At 50.2% G+C, this 22,162-nt stretch overlaps 1 protein-coding gene across 6 annotated transcripts in view; it reads left to right on the top strand.

Moving 5' to 3' along the window:
- The window catches only part of RALY (RALY heterogeneous nuclear ribonucleoprotein), a 142,160-nt gene that overhangs the window by 10,917 nt on the left and 109,081 nt on the right, over window positions 1-22,162 (top strand). The window contains exon 1 of one of the 6 annotated variants that reach the window (XM_075517124.1): window positions 1,122-1,249. The exons of 4 other annotated variants lie outside the window; for them this stretch is intronic. The gene's annotated coding sequence lies outside the window, so the exon portion shown is untranslated. Of the gene's footprint in view, window positions 1-1,121; window positions 1,250-3,548; window positions 3,716-22,162 lie in introns of those variants that run through there. One more of the 6 variants, XM_075517125.1, reaches the window with a different exon arrangement.

Here is a 22,162-nt window from a genome sequence, read left to right as displayed (position 1 = left end):
CCTAAACCAGTCCAGCTGGTTTCTACATGTTGGGGAGTTTCTTTGCCTTCAGTCCTGAAGGTATGTGATCGTGTAAGAACATTCCTTCTCACAGAAGGAAGCTCCTAGCTTTGCAGAGGAAAAACTTGAAAATGTGACTCCATGGGACACTAAACATCGATTAAACCCAGATAAATAGAGGATGTAGGGTTTATTTTAAAGCTGAAGAGGGAACTGTCTCTGCTACCCCAATTATTTTTCCTCGGCTCAGATGACCTTGCAAGTGACCACGATTGAAATGGTGGCAGAGGAGGATCAGAGTAGATGAAAATGAATATGTGAATGTCCTGATGCAATCCAATGCAGTGTGGAAGATATTTCTGGTATTAAAGTTGATCTGCCTGTTCTACAGGACTATCAAGAAACATTTGAAGTGAAAGAAGGGCTGCACCTGTCACCACCTCCTTCAGCAAATGACTAGCATCTGCAAGCAAAGGAATGTCATCTACAGCTCTTCCTTCAGCCAGTGAATGATGGCCTAACAGCACTACCAGCTTCCTAGGACACTCGAAACTGGACATGAAGTTCTGTACTCTGAAGCAGCTGGATGAGTAGCCAGCACTTCAGGACCTCTCAGCAATGAGCAGATCCTAGTGACCTGAACGGTAAACTGTAGTAGGTGGTCAACCTGAAGCGGACTTGACTGTGACTTGACTGTGATTTAGGAGCATGGGTCTTGGAAACTGGGTAGGGGCTGTAAGATGCCTCCAGTGTGGGGATGTGGACTCTGGACTTCATGGAGTTGCTCCAAATTGCTTGGAAAAGAGGAGTGCTGGAGCACTGGAAGGGAAATCGGAGTAAAACTTCTGTCTGTCCTGTTCTGCAAGAACTCTAGTTGGAATCCTCATTCTCAGTGTGAACTATGTGACGTGAGAGTGTGAGGACATCTCGGGACAGATCTCTCTGCTGGAGAGACCACCCTGCTAATTGCTGTTTTGCTGTGCTCAGCAGAAGTCAAAGGACGAGATGTTTCCTATGGCTGCTGTTTCCCTTATTCCTAAATAAGATGATGGGTGCATTGTTAGGGAAGCTCCCGAGTGCAACTCATCTCTTAAGTCCCTGCTGACCGACTGAAACTAAGAGGAAACTAATGAAATCCCTATTGTCACAACATATATATATATATTTTTTTTTTTACCTTTGAAAGGAAAATGTGCTGGTGAGTCAGGAGACCCACTGGGAAATTGGTTCAGCTTGTTTTGGGCAGAAGGTGAGCTGAGATGCAGTGGTGACAGTGGCGGTTTAAAACAAAGGCAGAGATCAGAGCGGTGTACAAATCTGCTGTGCTGTTGTCTCTGGTTTATGTATGAGCACAGAAATGGAGTCCCCAGAGCTGTCGGGTGTCTCTCAGCTATTCTGGTTATGAAGCAAACAGAGAAGCTGAAGTGTTTTGCAGTTTTCTCCTGACTTAATTTTAAAACCAGGGTGTGAACTCCTTATTTTCAGAGAATAAAAAAGGGAGGGAGGAAGAATGCTGTTCCCTGCCCTGCATTTACATAAGAAGTGAAATTACTTGTTTTGACCAAAACAGTCATCTTGAACGTTTTCGTGGCAATAAGTCCTCTTGAGAAAGCTTTGGGTGAAGTTTGTGCTTCAAGGGGAGTGAGCCTGGCTGAGCCTTCCAGCAGCTTGACAAAGCCTTTATTACTTTCATGTAAATTCAGAGTTAGATGGGAGAAGATGGGTTAAGGCTGAGTTCAGGCGCTGCTAATAGCCTCCCAGTTTGGAGGAGAAAAGGATTTTGGTAGGCTCGTGCATTCATTAGGACCTCTAGCCATGGATAAGTGACCATTGCTTTGCCTGGTTTGTGAAGAATTGACTCGCTTTTCAAACGTTGGGGCTGGTTTTCTCCTAGCAAAGACCTTTGGCTTGAAAGTCTCAGTTGCCAAATGTACTAAAGCTCAGGTGCTGGAAAACGCGGCCTTTGGCGTACAGACACTTTCAAGACATCTGTCCCTTACTGTGGCCGTGGCCGCCTGCTTGGCACTGCTCTGGATCCGGACGAGCGAGTGAAGCCCGGCTCCGTGTGTTACCAGTCCGGTGGTGGTGATGCACACAAGCTGTGGTTGCTGCTGGGGTGGTGGGCACCATCTTGCTCGGAGGAACCCGATGACCAGAGAGCCTCTCCCAGCCCAGAGACCGGGCACAGCTGGTCGAGGCAGCCAGCCCTGTGGCTGTGTTGGAAAGCGGTGTTTGTGTGACACTTGGAGGCAGGTAGCCTTGCATCAAGCGTACTCGTAATTACTGGATGGGTTGGCCTCCAGGACGAAGCTGCTTCTCAGGCAGCCCACGTGTTCTCTCACTCCTTATAACTAGAAGGAGATCAGTCCCGTACTTGAGCTGTTGGAATGATTTCCCTGACAGCCAAATATGACATCTCGGGTAGAGCAACAAGGGCCATAGAGGTCCTAGGACTGTCAAAAGTCTACTAAACTCTGCCCCTCATCCCCCCAGCCATGCTATATGCCTCCAGCCCTGCTCTACGAGAGGAATGTATTAACCTTCTGCAGTTATTTTCTGTCTAGCTGCTCCTTGTCCAAAGCAGCCAAGGCAGTGCAAGGCCGTGTAGGAACTGGGGTGAAACAGCCCCTGCCCTTGAGGCTGCCTTTGGGACCGGGCTCCGCACCCTGCCTAGCTATAGAGCCTTTGCATACGTAGCCTCTCCGATGGAGCTGAATGCGTCCCTGTTGCTGATTCGGGAGCAAACAGTCACGGTCAGAGTTCAGGAGGCACTTTGTGGTCCAGCACTTCATTGAGGTTGTCCCCATTAGCTTGCGGTATTAAAAGAAAGTAAAAGTTCAGATGCGGTGCTGGGCTGGGAGTCCTGTCTGCCGGCGCTGTCCTCCTGCCAGCCCTTCTGCTGGTACGCCAACGTGCGACCAGGGGTATGCTTTGATTTGCCTCCGTGCACGCGCGTATTGTTTTGATCTTAAATCATATGGGAATGCCACAAGAGCTGGGAATCCTGTGTCCCCTGCTTGCTCCAGTTTATTAAAATAACACATTCATCAACAATAACTCTTCAAAGCAGTGTGCTCCAGAAGCTGCAGTGCTGTATCATGTATAAAACATGACCCTGTGAAAACCAGCCTGTTCCTCTGTGGGCAACTTGTAGTTCTGGCCATCCTTGAAATAATGTTCAAAGCAAGGCGTCTCCTGTTTGTTAGCAGAGCCTGAGACTCCTTTAGGTAAGAAAATGACACTGGACGTTGTCGATGAGCTCTTATTTGTCCTTTGGAACAGGAATTATTTCCTTACAGATAGCAGCAGTGCCTCCCCTGCTGTGGGATTTAGCTGCAGATTAGCGTGAGTTACTTGGTTTAAAGGAAGAAAAAAATATATGCCAGACCAAGCAATTTGACAAAACTTTATTTTTATCTGTATTGCAGTGACAGTAAGGAGCTCCCCCAGCCTAGACTGAAGCTTTCAAGTGCTGGTGATTGTCTGTCTGTCTGTATGTCAGCCGGTGCTCCTTGGAAAAGGACTGAGGAGGTGGGAGAAGTAACTTTTTATGCCTTGTAAAGAGGGAGAAATGCAATGGTTTCATGACAACTGAATGACGTAAACTGGGGAGGGCTCAGGAGTCGTGTGTGAAACTTCAGTAGGAGCCCTGCACATCTGTACTGTCCCACCACGACTGCTCACTGCCCTCGGGTGGAATTTCATGTATTTCAAGGTAATAATCTGGCACAACCAGCTAAAAAGTTGAATCGAAAAACATTCTTCCTACTTGTGGTATTCCCTGAGTAAAATATCTTTCATTAACCTTTTGTTCTCCACAGACCCATCTCACGTTTTTGATGTTTTTGCTACCCTTTTCTGTTCCAAGATAAACTCTCCCCAAATAACAAGTGGTCTCATGATTTCAAATTGTTTTGTTTTTTGAGTGTTGCGCTTTTCTTTCCCTTCTGCCTTTTGCTGCCTGAACTTCTCCAGGGATCTTTTTTCAAGATTTATTCTGCAAGATTTATTCTTGCAGCCATTTTAGCAAGATGGCTAGCAGCGGACTTGGGGGGAAAAAAAAATCCTCGGAATTTCACATCGCTTGACCTCGGGAGCTCCAAGTGTCAAAAAAGCAATAATAAACACTGCCAAATCTCAGAAGGTGGTGGGAGCTGGTGACCCTGTACTTTGTGTTGGAGAGACTTGTACTGCAGTGCCAGGTTCCTGCTGCAGAGGTGCCTGCTGGTCTCTTTAAAATGCCGTGCTGCACCTTTGCATATGATCAAGGCAAGGGGGTTTAGGTTTCTTTTTGGGGGAAAAAAAGTAGTATTCTGTTTTAGGCCTAAAAGCCAATGAAATCCTTGAGGAGCCATAAGGAACCTCTGTTCCAAGGGCGTTTTAACTTCTGTATACTCGTCTGCTGTTACACCAGCTGTAAAGCAGGTAACGGCAATGATCTTGGAAAGGCAGCATGGGAAAATGATTATGGTAGATATTAAAAAGTTTCATAACCATGGTTTGGGGAGCTTTGCTGGGGTGTCAGGGGAGGATGCATCTTCAGCCTTGCTCTCTGTAGGACCAGCATGTGTCTGTGCTTCGGTATGAAGCGTCTTTTCACACTTTATGGGCACTCCTTGTATCCCTGCTTCCCGTTCAGTTTGGCTACGTGCTGTCCGTGAGGGAATTCACGACTTAGGCTGCTGCTCTGATACGTTGTGCAGACTGAGTTGGAGTCTAATGGCCGAATTTCCCGGCTGAGCTGGCGAGCGAGCCCCTCTGGGGTTGGAGGTGCAAGGTGGCTGTTACCACTCCAGCGTCGTGTTCCGATCCGCGGTGATGCTGGTGTGGGTATAATAAATGACTTCGAGAGAGTGACTAAAATGTTGTAGGCCTGATGTCAAGCTTTTTCCAATGTCTTTGCGTGGAGCTTCACGTGGCAGTGCAGGAGCAGCATACGTGAAAATGGGCGTAGCTTGGCGTTAGAAGCAGTTGTCGTGTCAGGGTGCTGTTTGAACAGAAGTTGCACGGAGCAGGGTGGATAGCTGGAGAAGGCGCTGGCTTTGATCCAGCCTCAGCCACCACTCGCTGTACCCTCTTTGGTAGCACAGTTCCCCTTGTTCCCAGAAAGGCAGATGGGATGGCAAACAGCAGAGGTGACTCTGATGGTTTCATGGGTGTGACAACGTCCCCTTTCAGAAAACGTGTCAGTGAACACCGCCTGATGTTCATCTTGGTCCACGCCTTAGCCGAAGGAGTTGGATGACTCTGAGGGCTTTTTGTACAGCTGTGTCTCTTTGGATGTAGTGGTACCTGGACCGTCCTCCTGACCCACACCGTCGATCTGCAGGACTGGGATCCTGTCTGATGGGCGCTAGCACGAAAATGGCAGAGGAAGGTACTATTTGTTGAAGATGTCTGGAGTTGTTGCCTTTATCTCTCTGACAGTCCAATTTGTCTTCAAAACTTGCCAAATTCTTGATCTTCATGGTGGCAGTCTCTTCTGCTCTGGAAGAGAGGTCTCCAGGCCAAATAAGTTATTTGTGTCTCACGTGCCGGAGTAGCTAGCTGGCTGGGCAAGCCCTGTTAGCATTCCGGGGGAATCCTAGCTGTCTCCGTCACTTGCTGCCCGCATTGTGGGCAGGCCGTGATAATCTGCACTGCTATTTCGTTTGCCCTAGGTATGTGTTAGATGTCGGACAGACTGGGGGGCCCAGTGCTCATCCCCAAAGGGCGGTGAGCTCCTGCTGCAGGCAGGGTGTCCAGGCAGGCCACAGTGCAGCTGATACCAGGCTGCCCGCAGAGGCAACGTCGACACGGGAGCCGGCTACGTTATGCATAACGAGGGGTTTCCTTTTATCGAGAAGACTTTATTCGCTACGTAGGTTTTTCATGCCAAAACGCTTTTACAGCTGATAAACCAAACTTAGCTCGCTGATATTCTGGTACGAATTGGGAGTAATCCTGATTTAGCTAGAGCTGCTTTGATATACAATAATGTAATAGAAGAATGCAGCTCTGTGATAAATAGGGCCTTAGTGGGGCAAGAAGAGCAGCAGCCGGTAGACCTGGACCACACTGCTCAAAAGAAACCTTCTGACCTCATGAGGTAGCCTTAATACTTTATTCTTGCAAAAAATCAGGCATCTCCTATTCTTTCTGGACTCTGGTCCAGAGGTTTCCCTGCTCTTTGTTGTACGCAAGTTAGACCTTGTATTTCAGGGGCTGGGAGAGCTACAAGCTTCTGGGGTGATCCGTGTGCCCCAAGTTTGTGGGGAAGTCAGCTTTGTCGCCTCACTGAATTGTGAGAGGCTGATCCCAGCTCAGTACTAGTGTAAGCGAGCTCAAAGAGGTGATCCGCCAAGGTGGACGTCCAAGCCCTGAAGGCAGGGCTGAAGGTAGGCTCTTCCACAGGATTCGTGCAGCACCGCCCCAGCAGGATTTGCATGCACGTGCCGTTGCCAGAGCTTTGTTTGTCGCTGCGATGCTGCTTGCTCCGCACGCAGCTGGACTCGTGCTGCCTGCTGTTGTACCAGCAAAGGCAATGGCGCTTCCCAAGCCTTTGCTTCACAGTATTACTCAATTCGTTGTTTTGAATGCGCTGGAAGTGTGCGAGTGTCTCTGCTGCAAAGCTATTGAAGCCTTTGGAAAAAGTCTCTCACTAGTTTACTAGTTCTTGGATGTGATTCTAGCTGTCTATGGAAAATTTGAGGGTAGTCTGCCAAGCCGGTGCAGGCTGGCCCGAAGTCCCCACGCAGGTGTTCTCTGCTCCCTCTCGTAAGCCTCTTCCCCCAGCATCCGTGAAAAAGGCAGGACGAACCAAACCGATGAGGTTTGAAATGTGCTGTGTTCTCCAGGTGCTTCCTCTTCCCTTTGGCATCTTGGATGTTTTCCACAGTGAAGAGGGTCTACCCTTAGCGCCAGCAGCTCGCTGATGAGCAGAATCTCTGGAATGTGAAATTCAAGAATTAAATCCGTCCACATTCGCTGAAGCTCCTGCTGTTCATCCAGGCCAGCTCTGGTCACAGCCGCGTCGCTTCTGCTCTTCCTAATGTGTAATGCTGAAAATCCTGAGCTATTTTTGCAACCATAGTTGGTCAAGGAAAAATACTTGATTATTTTTTTCTAATATAATATTCACCTGCATCTCTAGGGAGGAGAGGGGTTAGTGAAGCTCCATTTCCCTGGGTGTCTTCGTGTTGTGGTTGATAATTATTTTTCAAACTGCCCGTGATGTTGTGAGTTTGGGTTGTTGTAGAGTGTTTTGCAGTTGTCAAAATGTCAATTCTAATGAAAGTCTCCACAGACATGGTGTACCTAAGTGATTTAAGCCTTTAGGCTAAGCAGGCTGCTGATAGCATTTTCAGATGAGTCAAAGGTTTGTGTGTGTCTTTTTTTTTTTTTAATATATTTTTGTTTGGTTGGAATATCTTCATCAAAATTGGTTGTTGGGGGGGGGGGGGGTGCCTTTTTAAAGGCTAAGCTGCTGCCTGTCAACTCGCCACAGAGCTGTTCGGAATTCAGCATCTTACACGGCAGTCACATAGGGGAAAAAGGAAGTGCCTGTGTAATAACAATAATTGAAAATTAATAGTAGATTAAATTAATACATAATTAGAAAACACTAATGCTCTCTGCGAACAAAGGCTGATTCCTATAGGAGCCTTATGAATTGAAGAGGAAAACTATATGACGCTTTCCCTGGGCCCTGTCTGTTCCAGCCTGCAGATCATTAAAGCAATTATAATTTCACAGAGGTTTGATCCAGAATTGATTTCTTTGTGATAATTCAATTTAGAGGCTTGCTTCCTCCAGGGTAGAAAATGACAGAAGATGAAGTGTATAAATCCTTAGCGCTGTCCGCAGGCACGCGTGAAGACTGGCGCCTGGCCAGTGAGGGTTCGCTCCGAAGGACGGTCTTCCTTTGGCCGTGTGGTTGGAGTGTTGGACCTCTCGGTGCTTAATGAGGAAATGATCAGTATCAGCTTCGTGCCAGGCCCTGTTGTAATAGGGGCTGGGTGGGAGGTGTATCGGGGATGTACGCTGGCTTTGGGTCCCTTCATCCTTGCTAGGGAGTGTATCAGAAGAATCTTTGTCCGTCTCTTCCACAGCCCATGGTGAAAGCTTAAAGATAATTCATGAGGGTGTTCTACCACATGAGCCAAACGTGGTCTTTCCCAGCCTGCCAGCTGCTTTGGGCTCATCCCGATGAGCAAAAGCCAATGTAACCTTGTCTATAGCTGGCAGAAGCAGGACAGTTGGCCCCGATGACGCAGGGTTAGCTTTATCCATGCGTGAGGTGGATCTTCAGCTCCTCCAGAACTAGGACCGCTGATTCAGCCTGGCTCCCCCTTGCTCATCAAGGGGTTTCTTCGCTGGGTCTGGCGGGAGTTGCCTTCTGCTGGCTACCTTCAGTCGGTGGCCGGGGTGGGACAGGCATGCTGTGCTGCCCTTCCCTGGGGCAGGGAGTCGGGGTGGCTCCGCTGCCCGCCCTGCGTCCTCGCTGGAGGCTGAGTGGCCAAAGCCATTTCAGTTGGGCTTAGAGGGCTCTGCAGAGCAGGTCTGGTCTGCAGGTCTGGTCTCCTGCTTCCACGTGCCTCCTTACAAGACTGCCAAGGCGGAGGTGCCTGGTATCTTCAGGCACAGAAGGAGGGAGTCCTGTCCGTGACCAAGTCTGCTGCAGGCCTGGCAGATTGTCCTGAGCCAGAGGAGATGTGGACGATGGAACAAGAGAAGCCATGCAGGGAATTAAATGTCGTGCGTTACACAGGCTGTGCTGGAGTGCCACTTCCACGTGTGCGTGCGCTGATGGCTGTGCCGCCTGCGGCACGCTCCTGCCGTAGCGTCTGCCAGGTGTACGCACTGGTGCAGTCTGGTCAGATGGATGGTGCATGTATCTTATGGCTTAATCCGTTGCTTGACTCTTACCTCTACTATCTTTAGATCATCTGCTCTTCTGTAAAACAAAGGCACGTGTAGGATTCTTCTTCCCATGCGTGCAAAGTCAACCGCTCTGGTGCGGAGGGGGATGCAGCCGAGGAGCGGGGCTGCCTCGCTCTGCGGTCTCCGTGTGCCGTGGAGTAGCCGCGCTGGGATGCAGTAACGCGGTGTCTCGCCGCTTTACTCGGGGCAGAGCGATCGACTTGCTGCTGCCCAGTCGTGATGGGCTTGTGAAGGCTTTTTTTGGTAGCCAGACCTGGGCGTTGTGATAAAATGAGTGGAGAGATATGAGGAAGAGGAAGGGAGGAAAGAAAATAAAGCAGAGGACAGTAAAATACACCAAGTCGCAGTGAGTCCAATGCAGCAGGGAAAATTGGGACCTCATGAAAAATAATGATAAAGTTTGCTAAGCAACTGCTGTGCTACATGCCTCCCCTCCCAATTAGCCTGCCTTCGTGGCTTGTGGGAAGTAACGCAGCCAGCTGAAACTGGTACAGGCAGAAAGAAATATCCCCTTGTTAATGTGCTTTCTCTTGGCCCAACACAACATTTAATTTTTATTTTGGAGCTTTGTGCACAAACACCCTGCATTTCCCTGATCTCTGAGGCTGTGCGTTTGGGAATCCTGGTGGAACAGCTATTTGGGCTGGGGTTTTGTTCCTGCGTATCAAATTGTATTTGTTAAAGTTGTGACTTCAGTTGCTGTTCCATTTCAGGGCTTGTTTAAAAAAAAAAAAAAAAATAATAATGGAACCCCTTCAGAAGAAGGGAAGGAAATTAAGAGACTTGTTAGCTTTAACTGCATTTGTTACGCTTGGTGGCGATAATAAGGGAATGTCAGGGAACGATGAATAAAAAAAATCCATGATTTCAATCAAAGGTAGGCAGGAAGGGTTCATGGTTGAGTTACGTAATGCTGCTTCGCAGTAGCGAGCACTTATTCAATGAGTGCATTTATTTTGATCTATCTTACCTCCGTATTTAGTGGGGGGAAAAAGCCACCTCAGCCCTGCGAGAGCCGCACCTTCCAGCGTTCTCCCGTGCCTGCTGCGGGAGCACAGAGCCCTGAGGAGGTCCCACGTGGTGGGTTCTGTTGACGTAGGGAGCGGGGGGCTGCCCCGCTCTGCGGGAGGTTGCCCCGGCGGAGGGCACGAGGGTCACCCCGGGAGGGCACGAGGTCCTTCCAGTCCTGCGGTGATGAGGGAAGCCCTGAGAGGGGACCTCAAGAACCCAAGCCCTGTGGTCAGAGGGTATAGCTCTTCCCAGGTGTGATGAACACGGAGAGGTGAAGTGACACCCCATGGGGCCCCCTCGCACCACACCTTGTTATGATCTGACGACAGGGCTTGGGGCTGGTTTTCTGTGAGTCAGAGAAATGCAGCGTATCCCAGCGATTAAGAAACCAAACTGGCTGGAGCTGCAGCGAAGAACTTGGAGGCTGAATGTCCTCTAATGTAGAGGTGGACCTTTTTTCTCATCTTTTGTGGGTCCCTTTGACGGAGTCTCCCTCCCCTTCGCCCCAGGGGCTGTAGCTGCGGAGCAGTGCGGTGCCCCGCGCTGCTGCTGCTGCTGCTGAAGGGTCTGATGAGCAGCACCCTGCCGCTGTCTGCTGCGGGTGTCTGGAAATGGGGATTTGCCTGTAAGAGATTCGGTATCTGACACTTTGACAAGAACGTCTGATGTACTGAAAGCAGTAGTACTCACAGAATAAAAACAAATTTGGAGAATTTGGTGTTTTCCCGCTTCAGCATTGGCTTTTGCAGTACCGTTCTGGAACACGTTGCTGGGAATGTCAGTAAAACAACACATCAAAATGAGGGTTATTTTGATGTTTTGAAATACTGGTTCAAAAAAATCAAACTCTTTTGCTTTCACATGTCTCATTTGGAAAAAAACATAATTGCACGCTTTCTTTCAGGAAAATGGAAACAGTTTTGTTGAGGATTCTTTCATTTTTGTTAAAACCCCCGTTGTCGGGGTCGCTGCACGCCTGGGTGGTGTCACTTGGTCTTTCTCGGATCGGTGTTGTTCGGCTGCAGCTGTGACTTGTTTGGCAGAACCCACATCATCGCTGGCTTTGCTCTGTGTCTGCTGCTCTTTCCCAGGAAATAGCTTTACTGTTCCTGCAGTTTCCTCCTCGCCTACAAATCTTTTTTTATTTCTGGGATATGCTTAATCTTTTAAGAGCTTCCTCCTTTTAAAGAGAAGAGGTTAACGCGATACAGCTAACATCTGTACCTTACGAGGCTAAACATTTTGCCTGCTCCTGGTGACTCGTGTTGGAGCTGTTGGGATCCGAACGAGCGGGGTGAGCTCTACTGCTCCGTGCTGTAGGTGCGCTCGCCCTTTTCCAGCAGCTGCTCCTCAATAATGACAACTCTTTCAGCTTTATTGGAGTTTTTGTACACTTTTTGCAGTAGCTTTCCCTGTTTCTCCTTCCTTCTGCTCTTTCAGTGAAAATGGACAGAGGGGGACCGTTTCTGTCTGGAGGTGAAATGTGTCCGGAAAAGGAATTTAGGTCAAATTCAGGTACGTTGCTGGCTTTAACGTGCTGTGGTGTCTGGGCAGTGGTAGCTCTGTGCCAGCCCCTGCTTGGTCAGGGCCTCAGCGTGCGAAGGGTATTATTAAACTCGGGCTGTGTCCTGACCAAGCTACACTTGGAGTAGGTGGGATAGAAAGAAGTGATGAGTGTCCGTATATGTTTTTTCATCAACAAGAGGTGGAGACCCAGAGGTTGTTCCTGGCTGGAGGATCTCCTGAGTCCCGGGCTGTAAACACAAGGCTGGTCTGTCCCCAGCTGTGTGCAGCTGTGCACGGTGTCACCCACGTGAAGGGTGAAAATGCATCCCAAAGCGTCAAGGCGGCACACCTGGAAAAGCTGCTCTGAGACAGGTCATTTTTTTACCCAGTGCCAAGATGAACTCGTATGAGAATGAGCTCCAATGTATTAGAAAAATGTTGCTGAAAGCATCAGGGTCAAATGGAGCTAATTGGATCTAACCTCACTAATTCAATACCCCAATTAATTCGCTGTGCTCTGAGAAACCTGCGGGAGGGCTGGGCTCTTCTCCGGTGCAGGGCACAGCCCAGCATTTGATGGGGGAAAAGCAGCCAGACATTTGGCAAGGACTTTGGGACCAAAATGAGTGATGGCCTTATACACATAGCTGCCTGGGGCTGTAAAGTAACTACACAAACATGCTGTTTCATGAAAGGCAAAATGTTGGTGGCTACCTTTTATATAAAATTTGGGAGGCTGTTTGCTCAGAGGCTTGAATCTTGGCACTCTCGTTAGACGCTAACTCAGACTGGACCATCCCCAGTTTGGGCAGGGGGATAAGCACAGTACTGCTCCAAATACTTTCTTGAGCTATTCCAGATTTTTCTGCGTAAAAAGTTGTTGCAAAAAACCCGTCATGGTGCAGAGGAACAGTTCTGACTCTGCAGAGGGGCTCACGTTTGCGAGGACCGATGCTCGTAAGTGGGAGTCCCCAGACTGCCCTTGGCAATTCAGGTGCTTGGGTGCAGCCCCGAGCTTTGAGGCACCACAGTGAGCCCTGAGTCCTGCAGCTGAACCTCACGTGCACACAGACTCTTCCCAGTGCCTCCCTCGAGCCCTGCGCGCCACGTTCCTCCAGAGCCTTTCCTCCCGTGGCTGCTTGTATGCGCCCTGCTGTACGGACCAGAGTGAGCTGGTGGGGCTATGCCCTTGCTGTTGTACCCCAAGCTTTGTTTGCTTCCCGCTCTGCGTGCCTTTGGAAGCGTTCATGTCTGTGTTGGATCAAGGCAAGATATTGTGCTGCTGGAGGCAAGGCTTGAATTTGATTCCGTCACCATTTGGTAAAATTGGAGGGCGGTATGTTCAAGGAGAGAGCCCCAGGTGAATGCCTCGCGCCCAGCATCTTGGGGGAATAGGTGTGAACGTTCCTAGCTTTACTGATACGCTTGCCTTGCTTTGACCCCTTCATAAGGCACCATATGGTTACACTTAAGTGATCTGAAGTGCTGAGCCGCTTTTTAAAAATGCGCAAAGACAAGGAGAATTGAAAGGTTGCAGGTTTAGGGGCTGGATGCAAGGCAGCTGAGCTTACGCTTTGGGGTGGATTAAGGGCAGCAGGTCCAGGACCTCGCAGGGATGCTCAGGTCTCTGCTTGTCACGAGCACTGAGTTGGGAGAGGAGGAGGTAGAGCCTGTGGATTTGGGAGCTGGGATCTCAGTTGCTGCCTGTGCTCCGATAAGGGGAAAGGAAAGTCTCGATCGCTTCCCTTCTGCGTGCAGATCCGTCCCCTTGGACCAGTCTGGATCACTCGGGCAAAACCTCTCATCACAATTCGCTATGACCTTGTAAAGTGGTTGCTTTAGAGGGTTGCTTATACAGAAGCAGCCCCGTGGGATGCTGCACGTGCCCTGCCTCTGCGGGGCGAGGGGCTGAGATGGCTGCAGCGAGCGAGCACTGGCGTTTGCTCTGCCTCCCGCTGCCCTTGCACCTTCTTCTCCATTACCTCTCCCTGCCAGGTTTTCTGCCCCCCAGAAATCTTCTGTTTGAGTGCTCCCTTCTTGCTTTATGGTGGGCACTTTTGTTTGCAGCCAGCGAGGTGGCTCTGCCAGTCACAGGGATCTCTGACTTGAAACGTGGGTGCAAACTCATCCGTGGTTCAGCCAGCCGCTGCCCCGTTACCTGCAGTGATCAGTCTGAGCCCCGCAGAAGCCTGTTTCAGTGTCACGGAGGACTTGCAGGCTCCTGGTGTACGGGAGCTGCTCATCTGCACAACTTGGTTTCTAGCGTGGTGGAAAAATACACGTTGGAGACTGCGGAGCTAATAGACTGGAGTGACAATGACACAGATAGGTCTGGCATCTGTGCGGTGTTTCTGCATCGCTGATGAGACAGGCAGAAGATCATAGGAGGGTTTGAACTAGGCTGGCACAAAAATCCCCAGAAAGTGCTCTGCTCTGCTGCAGATTTTAAGGAGACATTACAGCCACGGTTTGGGTGAAAAGAAAGCTTAATGTTGGATGATCTTTAGGGTCCAGGGCAAATGTAGCAACATCTTCCCTATTGCAAAGAGGTAAGGTGGAAAGCATCTTTCCTATGAATGGGAAGAAATGAGGAAAATAATTTCCAGGCGTCAGGAAGCTGGTAGGGTCGCTGTGGACCTCTCCGGGTCGCAGAGGAGACATGGCACAGCAGCCAGAGAAAACCTGAAGCCTTTGTCTGGTCTTTCCTCCTTCTGTGAGCCCTGGACTCCATGACTGGCCTTCGGGCACTTGTCTAGGCACAGCGGTGCCCATCGTCTGTGCTATCTGATGCTTTCTAATCCATGTAGCAGCCCAGCACAGAAGAACGTCTAATGCATTTTGGTTTTTGTCCAATTTTCAACTGGCACTGTAATTTATAAAGATTAAAAGTTGTTTTGTGGTATATGAGAGAGAAATAAAAATCTTGCAGGTCCATATGCAAGGTTGCATACTGATGCCAAAGAACTACCACATTTTACGTCATATGACTTGAACGTGGCCAGTACCATGGCATTTAAACCAGAAAAGAGGAAAGCAGCTCTAGTGATTTTAAATCCTTTCATTGTCCCAGTGCTCAATCTTTAAACTAAGTGAAACGTACACCCACATGCACTAGAAACACCGTAGGTTTCGGATTTTATTTTCTTTGGGTTTTGTTAGAGTGGGAAGTAGCTATGTGTCAATAATTGTTACTCCTCCTGCCCATACACCCCGGGAAGGAAGCCAGCCTTGAACTGCAGTGGTGGTTGTACGTAGAAGAGACTTTGTGCCCAGTGAACAGATGGGTTGAGAAACTTGGCTGAGCATAATGTCTCATGGAAACTTTTTCTCGTTGAAGGATGATGCTTTTTTCACGGGGAGGGGCGGCAGGGACAGCAGGACACCAGGTGGGTGACGGGGATGGTGTCATGGTGGCACCTCTTCTGTGACTCTGGGGAAGGTCAGTGCTGAACGGTTGTGGGGGATGTTGAGTAACAGCCGCTTTCTCAGTCCAGACGTGCCTCCGCAGGTGAAGGTAGGGCAGCATATGTCATGCTTGCAAAGTGTTTTGGGCTCCCTTGAAAGGAGAGGCATAATATGAAGGTAAGATTGTATTTAATACACCGTGTTTAATGGCAGGACTCTCAGTGGAGCCCAAGTATCTCACTGACTTGCATCTCGCTTGCATCTTAATGAATTCCAAGGGTATTTGATCACCTGCCTTCCCTAGGTGTTTTTGAAAAGCCAAGCCTAAGAGCAGGAGGGAAGGCAGAAGGATAAGCCACGTGTAACGCCAGCAATAAAGATAGGTGCCGAGCCCTATATATAGGTATTTATCCTATAAGGATAGGTGGCTCTGTCTCTCCTCTAATGTCTTATGCAGTACATTTCATATGATCTAACTTTAGTACCAAGAAAGTTTGTTTTAAATTGGACTCTGGGAAAACAGGCAGAAGGGCAAACACAGCAAGAAGCTGGGCTTTGCTGAGCAGCGATGTCCTGTGGTGGCTGGGAGCAGGCGTGTTGGCGGCTGGAGCTCACGGTTCAAACAGGCCGGCGGTCCTGCCTTCCTCTTGAGAGCAGAGGGGCACGGGGGAAAAGACCCCTCCCCGACACACACAAGTGGGAATCCCAAGTTGATATTCCTGCCTCAGCAAGACCCTTACATTTTCTGAACAGCGTGGATCTGCTTAGCTGCATGAATCGGAAATACTCTACCAATCCGTTTTCCTCTTTCCTTAAGCCAATGGGAATGGGAAATCAATTTAGGACAAACTGGGCTAAATCAACCCAGGGATGATGCTCTTTGAAATGGGGGAAATGCGTATTCAAACCAGGTGGCCGAGGACCTGGTAAAATTGCCAGGACCCACGTGTGCTGGGGGTCAGGCCTGGGCAATGGGTGGTTTGGGGGTGCTGCTTTGCCAGAGGCTGCTCAGGAACGCCGTGCTGCCTGCTCCGCCGTGCTGCCTGCTGCGTCGCTGGAGGACCCCGCTGCCGCCCCGGCCTCCAGGCAGGGCAGCAGAGGCACTAATCCTTCTGTAGGCATCCCTAGCCATGTCTAGGTGGGGTCAGCTCTGTTTCTCTGGGTACGGCCACACTCCAAGCCAGACACGAGCTAGGACAGTTTGCAGGGCACTGAGCCTCTGCTAAGGAGCCCCTGGGACAGGCGGTGGGTTAGTGTGAGGCCAGCACCTCCCTCCATGTCCCCTGCCTCTGCCCCGGCATCAGTCTGGGCAAGTGGAAATCCTTAGTGTATCTCACCAGGCAGCTGCAGCCCCACTGAGGTTTTGTAATGGGGAAGCTGCTGTGGGTGAGCAGCGAGGTAGCGATGCTCGAGGAGCTGGGTTCTTCTGCTGGAGCCTTCCCTGTGCTGTGGCCCAAAGGGCTGGGGCTCCTGGTTCCCACATCTGCACAGCGAACAAAAGCAGCGTTGCTCCAAGCTGGGAAGATCAGAATTTGTCTTCTGATGTAAATCACTGCCCCCGATACTGCTCTCTTGCCCCAGTGGTTGGTTTGTCTGCGTTGTTTGCAGTAGAGGAGTCTTTGAGACCACTTCCAAGCGTAATGGGATCATTCGGTGCAGGAAACGGCCACCAGCACCAGCAGTTTGGGATGGGGAAGCTCAGCCAGATGCATTGTCTTCCTCATCCTCTAAATGCCGGGTTTCCATATGAGGGCACATACGTTGCACTGCAGGATTTATGAGGTGGGTGAGCTACATCTGCAAAAAGAGCACCCGCCAAGTCCTAGCCAGGAAGACCTTGAAGTCTCAATGCAAAGAATAACTGTGTTCAGCAGGGACCTTGGGCCTGACTCCGCACGCCCCCGTGCTATCCAGAGCAGCAGTTTGACTCCGACGTGCCTTGTTCGTGCTCGCTGGGTTAGGCTGTGCCACGTACGAGCGCGCTGGCTGATCCTTTACCTTAATGTTCTCGCTGTGACCTCTCGCCAGCGTGGCTGTTGAAGCGGCGGTGGCACGTGGGGTGCTGGGCCCTTGGACGTCCTCCCCTGGCGTCCTGGCACAGAGCTGCGCACGAAGCTGGTGGGCTGGGGACCTGTGGAGCGGGTCAGCGTGTGCTGAGCCCTTTCTGGAGGATGCCACAGATCCCACGGGTGTCTGGGCAGGTGAAGGCACTTGCTGCTTCTCTTTGGAGATGAGCACAATCCTCAGAAGTAGACATCGGCACATTTTCTCTCTTGGGACAGGACTGCTCAGGAAAATGGATGTGACTGTAGTCCATGAAAGGCACAGATTTGTTACCATAGCTGGAAGGGGTAATCACAGAATCGCACAGGTTGGAAAAGACCTTTAAGATCATCGAGTCCAACCATAAACCTAACACTGCCAAAAACCACCACTACACCATGTCCCTAAGCACCTCATCCAAATGTCTTTTAATACCTCCAGGGATGGCGACTCAACCACTGCCCTGGGCAGCCTGTTCCAATGCTTGATAACCCTTTCAGTGAAGAAAAATTTCCTAATATCCAGTCTAAACCTCCCCTGGCGCAACTTGAGGCCGTTTCCTCTTGTCCTATCACTTGTTACTTGGGAGAAGAGACCGACCCCCACCTCTCTACACCCTCCTTTCAGGCAGCTGTAGAGAGCGATGAGGTCTCCCCTCAGCCTCCTTTTCTCCAGGCTGAACAACCCCAGGTCCCTCAGCCGCTCCCCATCAGCCTTGTGCTCCAGACCCTTCCCCAGCTCCGTTGCCCTTCTCTGGACACGCTCCAGCCCCTCAATGTCTCTCCTGTAGTGAGGGGCCCAACACTGAACACAGCGTTTGAGGTGCGGCCTCACCAGTGCTGAGTACAGGGGCACGATCACTGCCCTGCTCCTGCTGGCCACACTATTGCTGATACAAGCCAGGATGCCATTGGCCTTCTTGGCCACCTGGGCACACTGCTGGCTCATATTCAGGCGGCTGTCAACCAACACCCGCAGGTCCTTTTCTGCCAGGCAGCTTTCCAGCCACTCTTCCCCAAGCCTGTAGCCTTGCATGGGGTTGTTGTGGCCCAAGTGCAGGACCCAGCACTGAGCCTTGTTGAACCTCATACAACTGGCCTTGGCCCATTGATCCAGCCTGCCCAGGTCCCTCTGCAGAGCCTTCCTACCCTCCAGCAGATCAACACTCCCACCCAGCTTGGTGTCATCTGCAATCTGTAATCCCAGAGGGGACTTCAGCTAGCAGTAACCATTGCCGTAGCCAGCCGTGGGTGCAGCCCGTACTTTCTTCTGTAAGCTAATTACCACAATGTTACAGCTCTCCATCTTGCTGTGACTCTTCCATTTAGCCACGTAGACACATGCTTAGCATCCTTTTCATTTCCTGAAGACAAGACAGTGATGGACAGTCAGTCTTCTCACGAGGAGATGGGGAGCAGGAGGGAATTGTGTCAGGACCCCCATGGAGGAGGTCTTCCATGTCTGCTGGATGCAGAAGCAGAACCCAGCAGGTGGTGACATGTTCCCATTAATCCGTAGCACCTCCACCTTTGTGCAAGGACACAGCAAGGCTGTCATTGCAGAGATGGCAGCAGGGGTGCCTCTCCCTTCTCTCTCTGAGATAATATTTCCAGGATCCAAGCTCTTGTCCAAGTGCAGGATTGCATAGCCCTGTGTGAAGTACCGCAGTGAACGATGATAGCTTGCTCTTGCTATGTGCTGAGGAGGAGTTAGCAAAGTAGGGGTGCCAAAAGTAGGGGTTTTAGGGGAAACTGGGGTGTTGGCAGAGCAAAGAGGAAGGTGCTGGGGCTGTTCTGTTAGCTGGGTTGGTGTTAGGAGCTGCTTTGGCAAAGGAAAGAGCGCAGGACTCAAGTTAGATATTTCAAAGTGGTGGTAGGTACTTGATGCAGTAGAGGAGCTCATGTTGGGGTGCTGTCTAAGCAGGACCCTCTCCAAAACATTTGGGTGCATGCCTCAGGCTGTCCCCTCCGTGCACTCAGCTGCCTGCATCTGCCTTGGCAGGGAGGAGCTGTGTGTGCCCGTCAGTAAAGCGAGCCGGGAGACCCGCTGAGAGCTGCTGAGCGAGCAGGGGACAGCTGTGGTTGCCTCACAGCTTAACTGACCCCAGCGGAACTGCCCGGTCCCCTGGCACACCAGTGCTTCGCAGGGGAGCGCGGTTCACCTGCGGGACCACCCAAGTGCAGAGCTGCCTTTGGAGCCACCGAGTGGCTTTGTGGCTGCTGTGTGAGGGAGGATTCACACCGGGTGGCTGGATGCTGACCACCTGCACAATCTGCCACGTAGCGAACGGGCTGTGTAAGCAGCTCACGGCTTGGATTTTGTGAAAGTTCGAGGTGCTTCATGGGCAGTGCACCATGCAGAAACCAGGAGGGGGAGGCTGCAGTGATTCCTGTAGCAGGGCTTGAATTACAGAGGACACACATGGTATGCTGAAAGAGGGGCTGATGTTTCCTTCAGAGGTCTGTCATTCCCCATTTGCTTTCAGCAGAAGGATATTCAGGTGGCAGGGGGTGTTTTATTGCCCTTCAGAAAAGCCATTGATATTTATCTCCAAGCAGTTAAAATTCCCTGCTTGTTTGCCTGTTGTTCTGCAGCCTAAGGACTGCCATCATTCAGGCATCTCATGGCCAAGAGGAAAGTCCTGCCATCTCAATACAGTTCTCCTGACCTCGAATAACGGAGCAGTGTAGGTAGGAAGGGACCTTTGGAGGTCCCTAGTCCAGTCTCCGAGTTGTCACAGAAGCTGAAGAAGATGTGTCTGGACTAGGGGGAGATCTGGGAATGGTGTTGTAGGTCCTAGCTTGGATGGACTGGTGTTTCACAGCATACTGGCAGAGGGCTGCCTCGTGCTTGACCCATGGGGTTGCTCCTCGTCAGGCTTCTCTATCTCTGTCCCAATGGTCCTTTCTCAAGGATCTCTCCCAAAAACCTCCCTCTGAGCTCTTCTCCCCTTTTCACCCTTTAGGGTGTAGTAACCCCTCCCCCCCCCCCCCAACCATCCCTGCAGGCAGCGCCTGTCCAAAGCTCTGAGGCTCTTCATCCTCCACGCTGTGCGTAACTTCGGAAAGCAGGGCTCGGTTTGCTCATGCTGTTTGGATGATGTTCAGCAGCTCCATCATCATTCTGGAGCTGTTGCCAGCACACCCTGTTCGTGCTGCGGGATGGAGGGAGGCTGGCGCAGGCTGCCTTTAGCTAAGTGCAGGGATGAGGCTTTCATGCAAGCTAGATTCTGTGATCAGAAAGACACAGACAAATTTGAGAGACGAAGCTGTTTTGCATCACCTTAGAGTAGCGAGCGTTCCCCCAGCAGCCATGGGAATTGCCGGTGACTGTGTGTTTCCAGCACAGTTAGCAACAGAAAGGAAAAAAAAAATCAAAAAACAAAGAAAATGAGAAATTCCTGAGTGCACTGAAACAGCAAATAAAAGGTTACCTTGCCAGGCAATGATTTTTGGTAGGGCTACAGACAGGGAGAGACCTATTCTGGTAGCCCTGTAGCTTTGTCGTTATAGCCATGAGGGATGTGCTGTTGGCAGCACGCGTTTCGCCCGGAGTGTATAAAAAAGCTGTCCTCTTCTAATCACCACCCACTTATCACCTTTAGGTAAATCAATACTTACTCATCATTGTAAGTCGTTTCATGCAATCAGTCAAGAAGAGATCCTGAATGAGGAGATCTTTTTCGTGAAATAACTTTTTTCATCAAATTTGAAATGTTTGGAAAAATATAGATGTGCCAGGACAAATGTTGAACAGCAAAAATGTTCCACTCAAAAGTCTGTTTTGAAAATTCAACTTCCTTGCTTCGAATGTCACTTGTGATGAAGTCCTTTTAATGTTTGTTTCTATTATTAGGACATCATGGTGAATCCAAGTAATTTGTGAAAGTGACTCTTTATTTCAGTCCTGGTCAGGTAAAAACCATACTTTATATCAGAGGAAAAGCAGCAGATAAGCCAAACACCAGAGGGACGTAGAGTTTTGAAAGTTTGAGTGTTTGAATACTCGATATTCATTCCTAGGAGTAACAGATGTGTAAGTTCACGGTCCGGCTCGGGCGTGCAGATCAGCTTTCTGCTGGGACCTGACACTCAGCAGTGATTTTTCCCTCCTTTCAAGGCCAGTCACCTCGCTCATGTTTTGTAGAGACTGTTTTGATGAGTAATTTTGGACTACAGCTGAAATATTTCTGCTTTTAAGTAAAGTGAAAACGAACTTCTGTCGTAAGCCACAGTTTACACCTGTACTTCCTTTACTATACGGTATTTCTGTGTTGGGTGCCCTGTCATCTGGGGTTCAGCACAATGACGTGGGTGCTGTCCTCGTCGGAGGATGCACGCTCCCACTTCCATCTACAGCTCGAGCTGCTGCCGCTCATCCCTGTAGCTCTGGAGGTCGGCGGTCCTGCCCTGCCCTGCCCTGCCCTGCCCACCCGAGGAGATGGGTCCTGTCCCAGCGGCTGGTAGCCGGGAGGCGCGGGCTGTCCCAGGCTCTGGTAGGGCACCCGACAGGGCTGCAGAGACTGGAGCTTCTCACTGCCTGTTGGGAGATCTGCTTTGTGAAACATCCCGAACAAACGTGTAGGTGTAGTTATTTGGAAGAAGGCAGACTTGGAACGGTTCATCTCAGTGATGGCTGCCTGGGACCTTTGGTGCTGCCCTAAAGCTCAAGAAGCACCAGTTTTCAGGAGGAGACGTGGTACGCTGTGAGCAGCTACCCCACGTACTCAGCTCCTGGTGGATGCGGCTTCCTCCGCTGCACCAGCCACCGCTCCAGACACGAGGTTTCTCCCAGGCTTCTTCATCAAGTGGTTTTGATGAAGAGCCCTCAGATTGTTCGGCTTCAAAAAATGTTTGAAATTCAAGCTGTGCTGCTTATTTGTGATTGGCCTGAGAAGTTGGAGGGTTTCTAAGAGTCACTTGGGGCTGTGATTGCAATGAGCAAATGAGCACTTCTGGCCTGAAAGCTTGCAGGTGGGGAGGAAAAGTTTTGTTCCCACAAACAGGACTGGGAGAAGTTTGAGTAGCAGGGACCACGTACCTAAGGGAAAGCTGTGGAAGAGGAAGAAGACAAGACTTTGCTTCATAATTTGACTCTCACCTGGTTGTGCAAATAAACATTTTGTTTAAATTCGCTCCAGACATGACTGCAAACATATATTAGGGGTCCTTCAAATGTTTAAGGACTTTCTTTAAAGTGCTCCTTAATCAAATGCTCTTATCATTGTATCGTGAGTTGTTTCATTCCCCCTTTTCCCACCCGCCAGCACTGCTGC

This window comes from Mycteria americana, chromosome 14 (genome assembly GCF_035582795.1).
Source record: "Mycteria americana isolate JAX WOST 10 ecotype Jacksonville Zoo and Gardens chromosome 14, USCA_MyAme_1.0, whole genome shotgun sequence".
Classification (NCBI taxonomy): Eukaryota; Metazoa; Chordata; class Aves; order Ciconiiformes; family Ciconiidae; genus Mycteria; species Mycteria americana.
This window is presented reverse-complemented; position numbering and strand designations above follow the sequence as displayed.